General features: G+C 44.6%; 1 protein-coding gene across 3 annotated transcripts in view; it reads right to left on the bottom strand.

The window, feature by feature from the left end:
* The window catches only part of LOC134324568 (receptor tyrosine-protein kinase erbB-4-like), a 278,349-nt gene that overhangs the window by 76,841 nt on the left and 191,508 nt on the right, over positions 1-10,000 (bottom strand). The window lies entirely within an intron of this gene.

The following is a 10,000-nucleotide window of genomic DNA, read 5'->3' as shown; positions in this document are numbered from 1 at the left end:
AAGAAGTGAGTGTGTTCGACTGTGTTTCAGCTGTAATAGCAGCAGAAGGAGCGAGTGTGTTCGACTGTGTTTCAGCTGTAATAGCAGCAGAAGGAACGAGTGTGTTCGACTGTGTTTCAGCTGTAATAGCAGCAGAAGGAACGAGTGTGTTCGACTGTGTTTCAGCTATAACAGCAGCAGAAGGAGTGAGTGTGTTCGACTGTGTTTCAGCTGTAATAGCAGCAGAAGGAGCGAGTGTGTTCGACTGTGTTTCAGCTGTAATAGCAGCAGAAGGAGCGAGTGTGTTCGACTGTGTTTCAGCTGTAACAGCAGCAGAAGAAGTGAGTGTGTTCGACTGTGTTTCAGCTGTAATAGCAGCAGAAGGAGCGAGTGTGTTCGACTGTGTTTCAGCTGTAACAGCAGCAGAAGAAGTGAGTGTGTTCGACTGTGTTCCTCTCAGTCCTGTACAGATGAAAGCGGCGCTGATGGATGAGAGGAACAGAAAATAAATAAATATAAAAATGAGATGAAGCCTCGGGGAGATAAAGTTAAAACAGCAGATAAATTCTGTCTCAGAGTCTCAGTGTAAGAAAATAGTAAAATAGTTTTAGATCAGATGTGGGGAGCTGAGCCGGAGTTAATGCTTCACTCGCCGGGGCCGGGGCCGAGCGTACCGAAATAACCGCGCCTATTAATAATGAATCCAGCGCCGTCGTTAGGAATTCAGATCGGGGGCTTCGGGGTGTCTGTATAAAGACGTGGCTAAAAATAACAAAGAAAAGACGCCCGGAAAGCAGCGTGTAGTATTAATGATATTACAGCATGAACAGTACGGCTGAGGGGCCCGAGGTTTCAGGGGACACTGTCTTTAATTAAACGCATATCTGGCTCATTGGCTCTTAATTTGACCAATTGAGAGTTAAGGGCCTTGTTTAGGGGCCCAACAGTTGCACCTTTAACTAAAGTAGGGATTTAACTGGCAACCTTCTGCCCACAATCATACTGGGAATCATAACGGACAGTTAACTGTGAATGTAATGGATTAATAACGCTTTATATCATCTCTTTTAGGAGCAACTATACTGAAACTCTTCAGACAATTTTAAATAATATGAATAAATAATTAACATGTATTATTATTGTTATTATTACTTTTATTATTATTATTATTATTATTATTTTATTATTATTCAATTAGCATATTATTATTATTATTATTATTATTATTACTACTATTATTATTATTATTATTATTAATTATTATTATTATTATTATTATTATTATTATTATTAATTATTATTATTATTATTATTTAATTAGCATATTAGTATTATTATTATTATTACTATTATTATTATTATTATTATTAATTATTATTATTATTATCATTGTTATTATTACTATTACTATTATTATTATTAATTATTATTATTATCATTATTATTATTATTATTATTTATTAGCACATTAATTATTATTATTATTATTATTATTATTAATTATTATTATTATTATTATTATTTAATTAGCCTATTCATGACATGATTGGCAGTCTGAGTGTGAGAGATCAGCACTCATTTACAATGTTCCCGCCTCACGCCTGGTGTTTCCCGGTGGAACCGGACCCACCACGACCCTGATCAGAATAAATTCAGCTGATAGAAATAAAAATGAATATGGAGTTGCACCCAGCCTTCTCTGCCCGTAACAGCCCTTAGTGCTCCGGATTTATTTTTACAGTATTTCGAAACGTGCCTGTTTCCAAGAGACGTTTGGGCTTAAGCTCTGCCACTTGTGCCACCCTGATGCCACTCCGACTCATGTGACGTCAACAACAGATTCTTTGGACCAATCAGTAGTGGATCCTTACAGCCGTACCACGTATAGAGAGTCACGCTACAGTATGCCCAATTATGGACACTTGTGTCTGTTGGGCACCCAGACAGGCTGATAATACTACTGAGACTCATGCTTGTTTATTAAGCTATTGACCCACCAAAACCCATATTTGGCCCTCAATCAGTTGTTAAAGAGACTTCAGGTCAGTAGTTGGGTGAGTGTGTGTGTGTTAGAATGTATATGTGTGTGTGTGTGTTTGTGTGTGTGTGTACCACGTCCAGCAGTAAACATGAGATTATGTAAGTGGGGCGCTGTGTACCCTCACTGTCCCCGCCGTTGAATAATTCAGGACAGTAAACAAACCAGGCTGCAGGGGCCCGTCTGGACCCGACTCCCCTCAGTCCATCCACCGACCTCACCTTGCTTTGGGCGTGTCGTGTGCTTGTGTCAGTGTTTGTGTACCCCTGCCTACCACCCTAACCAGGCTCTGCTCTCATCCCAGAGGCTCCGAGTTTAGATCAGACGTGCAGCGAATTTTCATTTAATAGAAATAAAAACATGTTCTGATGCTCACCAGCTCTCACCAGCCCTCACCAGCTCTCACCAGCCATAACCAGCTCTCACCAGCCATTACCAGCTCTCACCAGCCATAACCAGCTCTCACCAGCTCTCACCAGCCATTACCAGCTCTCACCAGCCCTCACCAGCTCTCACCAGCCATAACCAGCTCTCACCAGCTCTCACCAGCCATTACCAGCTCTCACCAGCCATAACCAGCTCTCACCAGCTCTCACCAGCCATTACCAGCTCTCACCAGCCCTCACCAGCTCTCACCAGCCATAACCAGCTCTCACCAGCTCTCACCATCCCTCACCAGCTCTCACCAGCCATTACCAGCTCTCACCAGCTCTCACCAGCCATTACCAGCTCTCACCAGCTCTCACCAGCCATTACCAACTCTCACCAGCTCTCACCAGCCATTACCAGCTCTCACCAGCTCTCACCAGCTCTCACCAGCCATTACCAGCTCTCACCAGCAATTACCAGCTCTCACCAGCTCTCACCAGCTCCCACCAGCCCTCACCAGCTCTCACCAGCCATTACCAGCTCTCACCATCCCTCACCATCCCTCACCAGCTCTCACCAGCTCTCACCATCCTCACCATCCCTCACCATCCCTCACCATCTCTCACCATCCCTCACCAGCTCTCACCATCCCTCACCAGCTCTCACCATCCTCACCATCCCTCACCAGCTCTCACCATCCCTCACCAGCTCTCACCATCCTCACCATCCCTCACCAGCTCTCACCATCCCTCACCATCCCTCACCAGCTCTCACCAGCTCTCACCATCCCTCACCATCCCTCACCATCCTCACCATCCCTCACCATCCCTCACCATCCCTCACCAGCTCTCACCAGCTCTCACCATCCCTCACCAGCTCTCACCATCCCTCACCATCCCTCACCATCCTCACCATCCCTCACCATCCCTCACCAGCTCTCACCAGCTCTCACCATCCCTCACCATCCCTCACCATCCTCACCATCCCTCACCAGCTCTCACCATCCCTCACCATCCCTCACCAGCTCTCACCAGCCCTCACCATCCCTCACCATCTCTCACCATCCCTCACCAGCTCTCACCAGCTCTCACCATCCCTCACCAGCTCTCACCATCCCTCACCAGCTCTCACCATCCCTCACCATCCCTCACCATCCTCACCATCCCTCACCATCCCTCACCAGCTCTCACCATCCCTCACCAGCTCTCACCAGCTATCACCATCCCTCACCATCCTCACCATCCCTCACCATCCCTCACCATCCTCACCAGCTCTCACCATCCCTCACCAGCTCTCACCAGCTCTCACCATCCCTCACCAGCTCTCACCATCCTCACCATCCCTCACCAGCTCTCACCAGCCCTCACCATCCCTCACCATCTCTCACCAGCTCTCACCATCCTCACCATCCCTCACCAGCTCTCACCATCCCTCACCAGCTCTCATCATCCCTCACCAGCTCTCACCAGCTCTCACCATCCCTCACCAGCTCTCACCATCCTCACCATCCCTCACCAGCTCTCACCAGCCCTCACCAGCTCTCACCATCCTCACCATCCCTCACCAGCTCTCACCAACCCTCACCAGCTCTCACCATCCCTCACCATCCCTCACCATCCCTCACCATCTCTCACCAGCTCTCACCATCCTCACCATCCCTCACCATCCCTCACCATCTCTCACCAGCTCTCACCATCCTCACCATCCCTCACCAGCTCTCACCATCCCTCACCAGCTCTCACCAGCTCTCACCATCCCTCACCAGCTCTCACCATCCCTCACCAGCTCTCACCATCCTCACCATCCCTCACCAGCTCTCACCAGCCCTCACCATCCCTCACCAGCTCTCACCAGCTCTCATCATCCCTCACCAGCTCTCACCAGCTCTCACCATCCCTCACCAGCTCTCACCATCCTCACCATCCCTCACCAGCTCTCACCAGCTCTCACCAGCTCTCACCACCCCTCACCAGCTCCACCCAGCCCTCACCAGCTCTCACCAGCTCTCACCATCCCTCACCAGCTCTCACCATCCTCACCATCCCTCACCAGTTCTCACCAGCTCTCACCATCCCTCACCAGCTCCCACCAGTCCTCACCATCCCTCACCATCCCTCACCAGCTCCCACCAGCTCTCACCAGCCCTCAAATACTATAATAATAATAATACAATAATACTGGGCATCATAACGGGCATTTTTTTTCCCTTTGAATATGATGCTTTATTAACGCTTTTATTTATTTATTTATGCATTATTATTATTATTATTATTATTATAAGCATTTATTTATTTACTTATTATTGTTATTATTATTCTTATTTAATTAGCATTTATTATTATTAGTATTATTATTATTATTATTATTATTATTATTATTATGCTAATGTTTCCTACACCTGCATTATTTAACATAAACTCCGCTCTGTGTTCTATTCTTTCTGTACAGTGTTGAACCTGTACTGTGCCACTCAGATTCTGTGTTGATGCCCTGAACGTCACTGGCGTGGCAGCCACACATCATCGTGGTGAACCCACTGTCATTGGCGTCGCCCTCTCCGCTCGGGTAACCTCTCGCTTACACCGCTGCTTACTGCGGCGTTACACCTGTACTGAGAGATTAATAATGCAGCGTGGACGCTGCGGATCTGAGACGCCGACGCCCTTCAGCGTAATAACACCCCCCATATCACCCCCCGCCCCCACAGTGCCCCTCTCCACACGCCTCACAGGGTGAAATATTGAGTATGACGTGAGCGTAATTGCACGGGAAGTCATCAATTAGACACACAATTGGAAGCGACCCGAGTTCTGGAAGCTGCCGAGTGGAAGATGAAAACGAGCGCGGTGCAGGAATCAGAGAGAGTCGGATTAGTTACACTCACACTCAGGGGTTATTAGTGGAGTGGTGGGGCAGCGGGGCAGCGGGGTGGGGGTCGGGGGTAAAAAAAGATAATCAGTAAAAATAATACCTGTACAGGTACATCGTTCAAGAGGACTCAAGGAATGTAAACGCAGCAATAAAGATAAAGCAATAAAGGAACAGTGCACACCCCAACGATTATTAATTCATTTATTACTTACTAAACTACCTATCTACATATCTATCTACCTACTTACATAACTACCGACCTACCTTACCTACCTACCTACCTACCTTTAAACATACCTTTGCCTACTTACCTACCCATCTATCTTACTTACCAGCCAACCAACCAACTTACCTTACTTACCTACCTACCTTACTCACTAACCAACCTACCTACTTACCTACCTACCTACCTTACCTTCAAACATACCTTTACCTTATCTACCTACTTACCTTACCTACCTACTTACCTTTAAACTACCTTTACTTACTTACTTTACCTACCTACTTACCTTTAAACATACCGTTACCTGCTTACCTTACCTACCTACCTACCTACCTTCAAACATACCTTAACATACTTTACCTACGTATCTACCCAGCCATCTTACTCACCAACCAACCTACAAACTTATCTTACTTACCTACCTATCTACATATCTACCCACCTACTAACATAACTACCTTTCTTACCTATCTTCAAACATACCTACTTAACCTACTTACCTACCGAACTTACCTTACTTACCTACCTACTTACGTAACTACCAACCTACCTTACCTACCTACCTTTCCTATCTACTTACCTTCAAACATACCTTTACCTACTTCACCTACTTACCTACCCATCTACCTTACATACCAACCGACCGACCAACTTACCTTACTTACCTACCTTCCTTACTTACCAATCAACCTACCTTACCTACCTACCGAGGTGTCCAAAATCATTTATATATATATACAGTATATATATATGTGGTTATATATTGTACATCACCCCTTTTGTTCTCCGCTGTAACCCAGACGAGCCTCCAGAATCTGCTAACCGTTGAGGTTTATGCAGCGTCCTGGCACCCGGGCAGCAGCAGGATGAGCGGAGCGGCGCGGCGTGACATTTTCAGATATTACGTGGACGATGATTTGGGGAGAATTGGACGAGTTTTCAAAGCAGATTTTTTATAGTCGCTCGTCCTGCCAGCTCGTGTTAGAGGATTTGGGGGCCGGCGGATGATTCTGGTCGTGGTGCGTTCAGCTGTAATTACCGCCGGCCGCCTTTCAGAGTAAAAAACTGAATCAGTTTAACACGTTTCATTTTGATTTCATTTATTTCTGTTATATCTGTGAGCTGGTGAAAGTGCAGTGCACTGCAGATGCCAGTGCGCCCGTTATTTGGCGTTGTGTTCTGCTATGAGGTATTTAGAAAACAAAAGTAGGGGCGCTCAGGTGGTGCAGGGTGGGGTCTCGGGCTTTTGGGTTCCATACTTAGCTCTGCTATCAGCCGGTCGGGCACCTAAACAGACACACGATCAGCTGTGTGTCTATAGGGGGGGAGACAATGCCTGACCAAGGTTCCTCGTCGCTGGTGCGAGTGCGACCTCTACTGACCGATTGAGGCAACTGCACCAGTGGTGGCTGATCATGGATGCCAGTCTGTGAGACTCCGCCCCTGTCAAAGGGAGAGTGTGTCAGCCCCGACCTCCACGGTCAAGGGCGTGGTGGGGGCAGTGACGAGAGAGAGAACAAAAGTAAGTACCCCCCCTGTATTTCAGCCAACATTCTGATTGGCTCTACGGTGGAGTGTGTGTGTGTGTATGTGTGTGTGTGTGTGTGTGTGTGTGTGTGTGTGTAGGCTATATTCCAGTTACCCAAGGGTTCAAGGGTTGCAGGGCACTGGGTGGGTTCAGCAAAGCTCAGTATTTCTGCCAATCCTGCCATCAACAACAAACGCCCGGCAGATGAAGAGCAAAAATAATCACGATGCAGAAAGAGCGGCATGAAATTATGCAAGATCAAGAAGTGTGTGTGTGTGTGAAGAACAAAGCAGTAAATAAGCATGAAAAGAAAAGAAAAGAAGAAACTAAGTGGGCATATCGCAGCTCCGACCCCGTTGGCACGGCTGGTATTTAAACATCTCTCTGTGCCCCGCCCGAGCTCCAGTGTCCAGCGGTATGGTGTGAAACTCTCACCTCGGGTCACCGGTACTCCACACCCGCCCTAAAGCCTGGCATTCGAGTTACGATTTGCCCGTCTGTGCCCAGAGGAGCGACTGGGTAAGTGGAACAATCCTCACAACCTGAATTATTCAGAGCCACTTCAGAGCCGAGCGGTCTGCGCTTCCTCCGAGCCGAGCCTGTTAAACCCGCCGAGCTTTTCATGTGTGGAAGGAAAAACAGTAAAAATAAGAAGCCGTGTTCTAATTCAGACCCTCACAAACACGTCCTGCTACCAAGCTGCTCTGAACTGTGTGCAACGTGGCATCAGACATAGTTTATACAAAGCAAACGGGCACGAGAGGCCGAATCCAACAACCAAACCTGACTGCAGGGTTCCACCCACACCCACACCCACACCTAGGAGCTTGCAAGTCTGAATCCTGGTGAGGCCATCACCACCTCTGGCTGGACGTGTCTCTCCTTTTATTATTTTTATTTCTATTTTTATTATTATTGTTATTTATTTGTATCTTTGTTTAATGATTTTTTAAATGTTTTTATATGTATATTTATATGTATATTTATTTATTTAGTTAGTGATCTCCTCCAGACATGTTCAGCTGCCCCGACCATCTAAAACTGAGTATATTTGACATATTTATTTATTTATGTATTTATTTATTCATTTGTATATATATTTTTTTGTAGTATGGACAGTTAGTGATCTCCTCCGAACATGTTTAGCTGCCCCGACCATCTATCGCTGAGTGTATCTGACACCACTCATTATCAAAAAAAATTTATAAAATAAAATAAAAATAATTATATATATATATATATATTATTATTGGTTTATTTAAAAAAATTTAGAAATAAAGAAATTTATTTATTTTCTATTTTTTATTTTTCTTAAATGTATTTATTTATTTTTAATTTTTTTTAATTAATTAATTAATTTATTTATTAATTTATTTTGTAGTATGATCAGTTAGTGATCTCCTCCGAACATGTTTAGCTGCCCCGACCATCCTCCAGACATATTCAGCTGCCCCGACCATCTAACACTGAGCATATCTAACATTATTCATTACAGAAACATAAATAAACTGATTATTTATTATTAATTATTTATTTAAACTGTTTATGAAGCAGAAAAAGAAGAGAAATAATATTCCAAACTAATGTGGGAGAAAAGAGAAAATGAAAAGGTCACGCTGGCATTTTCATACAGAATTCAGGCTGTTTATGTTTGAGTGCCGGAATAAAATTCTTTACATTATTTTTCATCTAGAAATAAATCAATAGATTATTTATCAGAAACCTTTAGATTTATATCTTATCATTACTGAATCAGTTCACATCACAGTGAGATCGACTTATTTATTTACTTACTGCATTATTATTATTATTATTTTATTTGTAGAATCAATAGTGCATGTATATATAATTTATTGTCAGATTTATTATATTTATTTTACATAATAATAGTAATATTAATAATAATAATAAAAAAAAAATAATACAAATAATAAAATAATCATAATTATTATTATTATTATTATTGTTTTGTTATTATTATTATTATTATTATTATATTATTATGGATATATTATTTATATATTATTTATATATTATTTATTTATTATTACTACATTTTTATTATTATATTTATTATATTGGGCATTCAGGTGGGGCAAACACACACACACACACACACACACACACACACTGACTGCACGCCTTTGAACTGTGGGAGGAAACCAGAGCACCCGCAGGAAAACCACACATGCAAACTCCACACAGAAAGAACCCGGACCGCTCCACCTGGGAATCGAACCCGAGACCTTCTTGCTCTGAGGTGACAGTGCTACCCGCCGAGCTACCGTGTATATAAAGGTATTGATTTATTTTGCTGATTCTGATTCTTCCACGCTGCTGGTTCAGGAGAACAAAATAAACCGCCGAGTCGTTTTGGTTTTGTTGGTTTGTTTCACGTCTGATGAGAAAAACACGTCAGAATTGATAAAAAGCTCCGAGTGGGTAAAAGGGGGTCGAGTTTTAACTGAGGATCAAATTGGTTTCTAAATAAAGTGCTGACCGGCGTGACCTTGTGTTTAGCGTGAGCTCGCTCCGCTGTTCGGGTTTGATGGAACGCTTCGCCGCCGGCTTTTCCCCCGACGCTGATCGGTGCCACGGTAAAGCTCAGGGATGTGAGCGCCCGTGCTTCCTGCACATACGCCTTTCTGCACGTACGCTCACCTGGATGGCTTTTATTATCATCAAACGATATAGAACGTGTGCCGCTCAGAGTCGGGCGGTCACTGACGACTGTAATCGGATGGACCCGAGTCCCCCAGCGTCCTCCCTCGCTTTCTCCTCAGCACTTAATCTCTGTTATTATTCAGCGCCCATCTTGCCGAGCTTGAACGCGATTTGGTAAGCATCCGGACAGCCGTGCCGCCCAGCTTTCGGCGTACAGATCAGCATGCTGATTGGCTCATCATATGACCCCACACACCCGCATCTCGCTCCTCGGTTGGAGCTGAAATGGCCCGGCTGCTCCAGTCGCCTGCTCGGTGTCTCGGTAAAA

The sequence above is a fragment of the Trichomycterus rosablanca genome, chromosome 12, assembly GCF_030014385.1.
Source record: "Trichomycterus rosablanca isolate fTriRos1 chromosome 12, fTriRos1.hap1, whole genome shotgun sequence".
Taxonomy (NCBI): domain Eukaryota; kingdom Metazoa; phylum Chordata; class Actinopteri; order Siluriformes; family Trichomycteridae; genus Trichomycterus; species Trichomycterus rosablanca.
The sequence above is the reverse complement of the archived record's forward strand: the minus strand, read 5'-3'. Positions and strand labels throughout refer to the sequence as shown.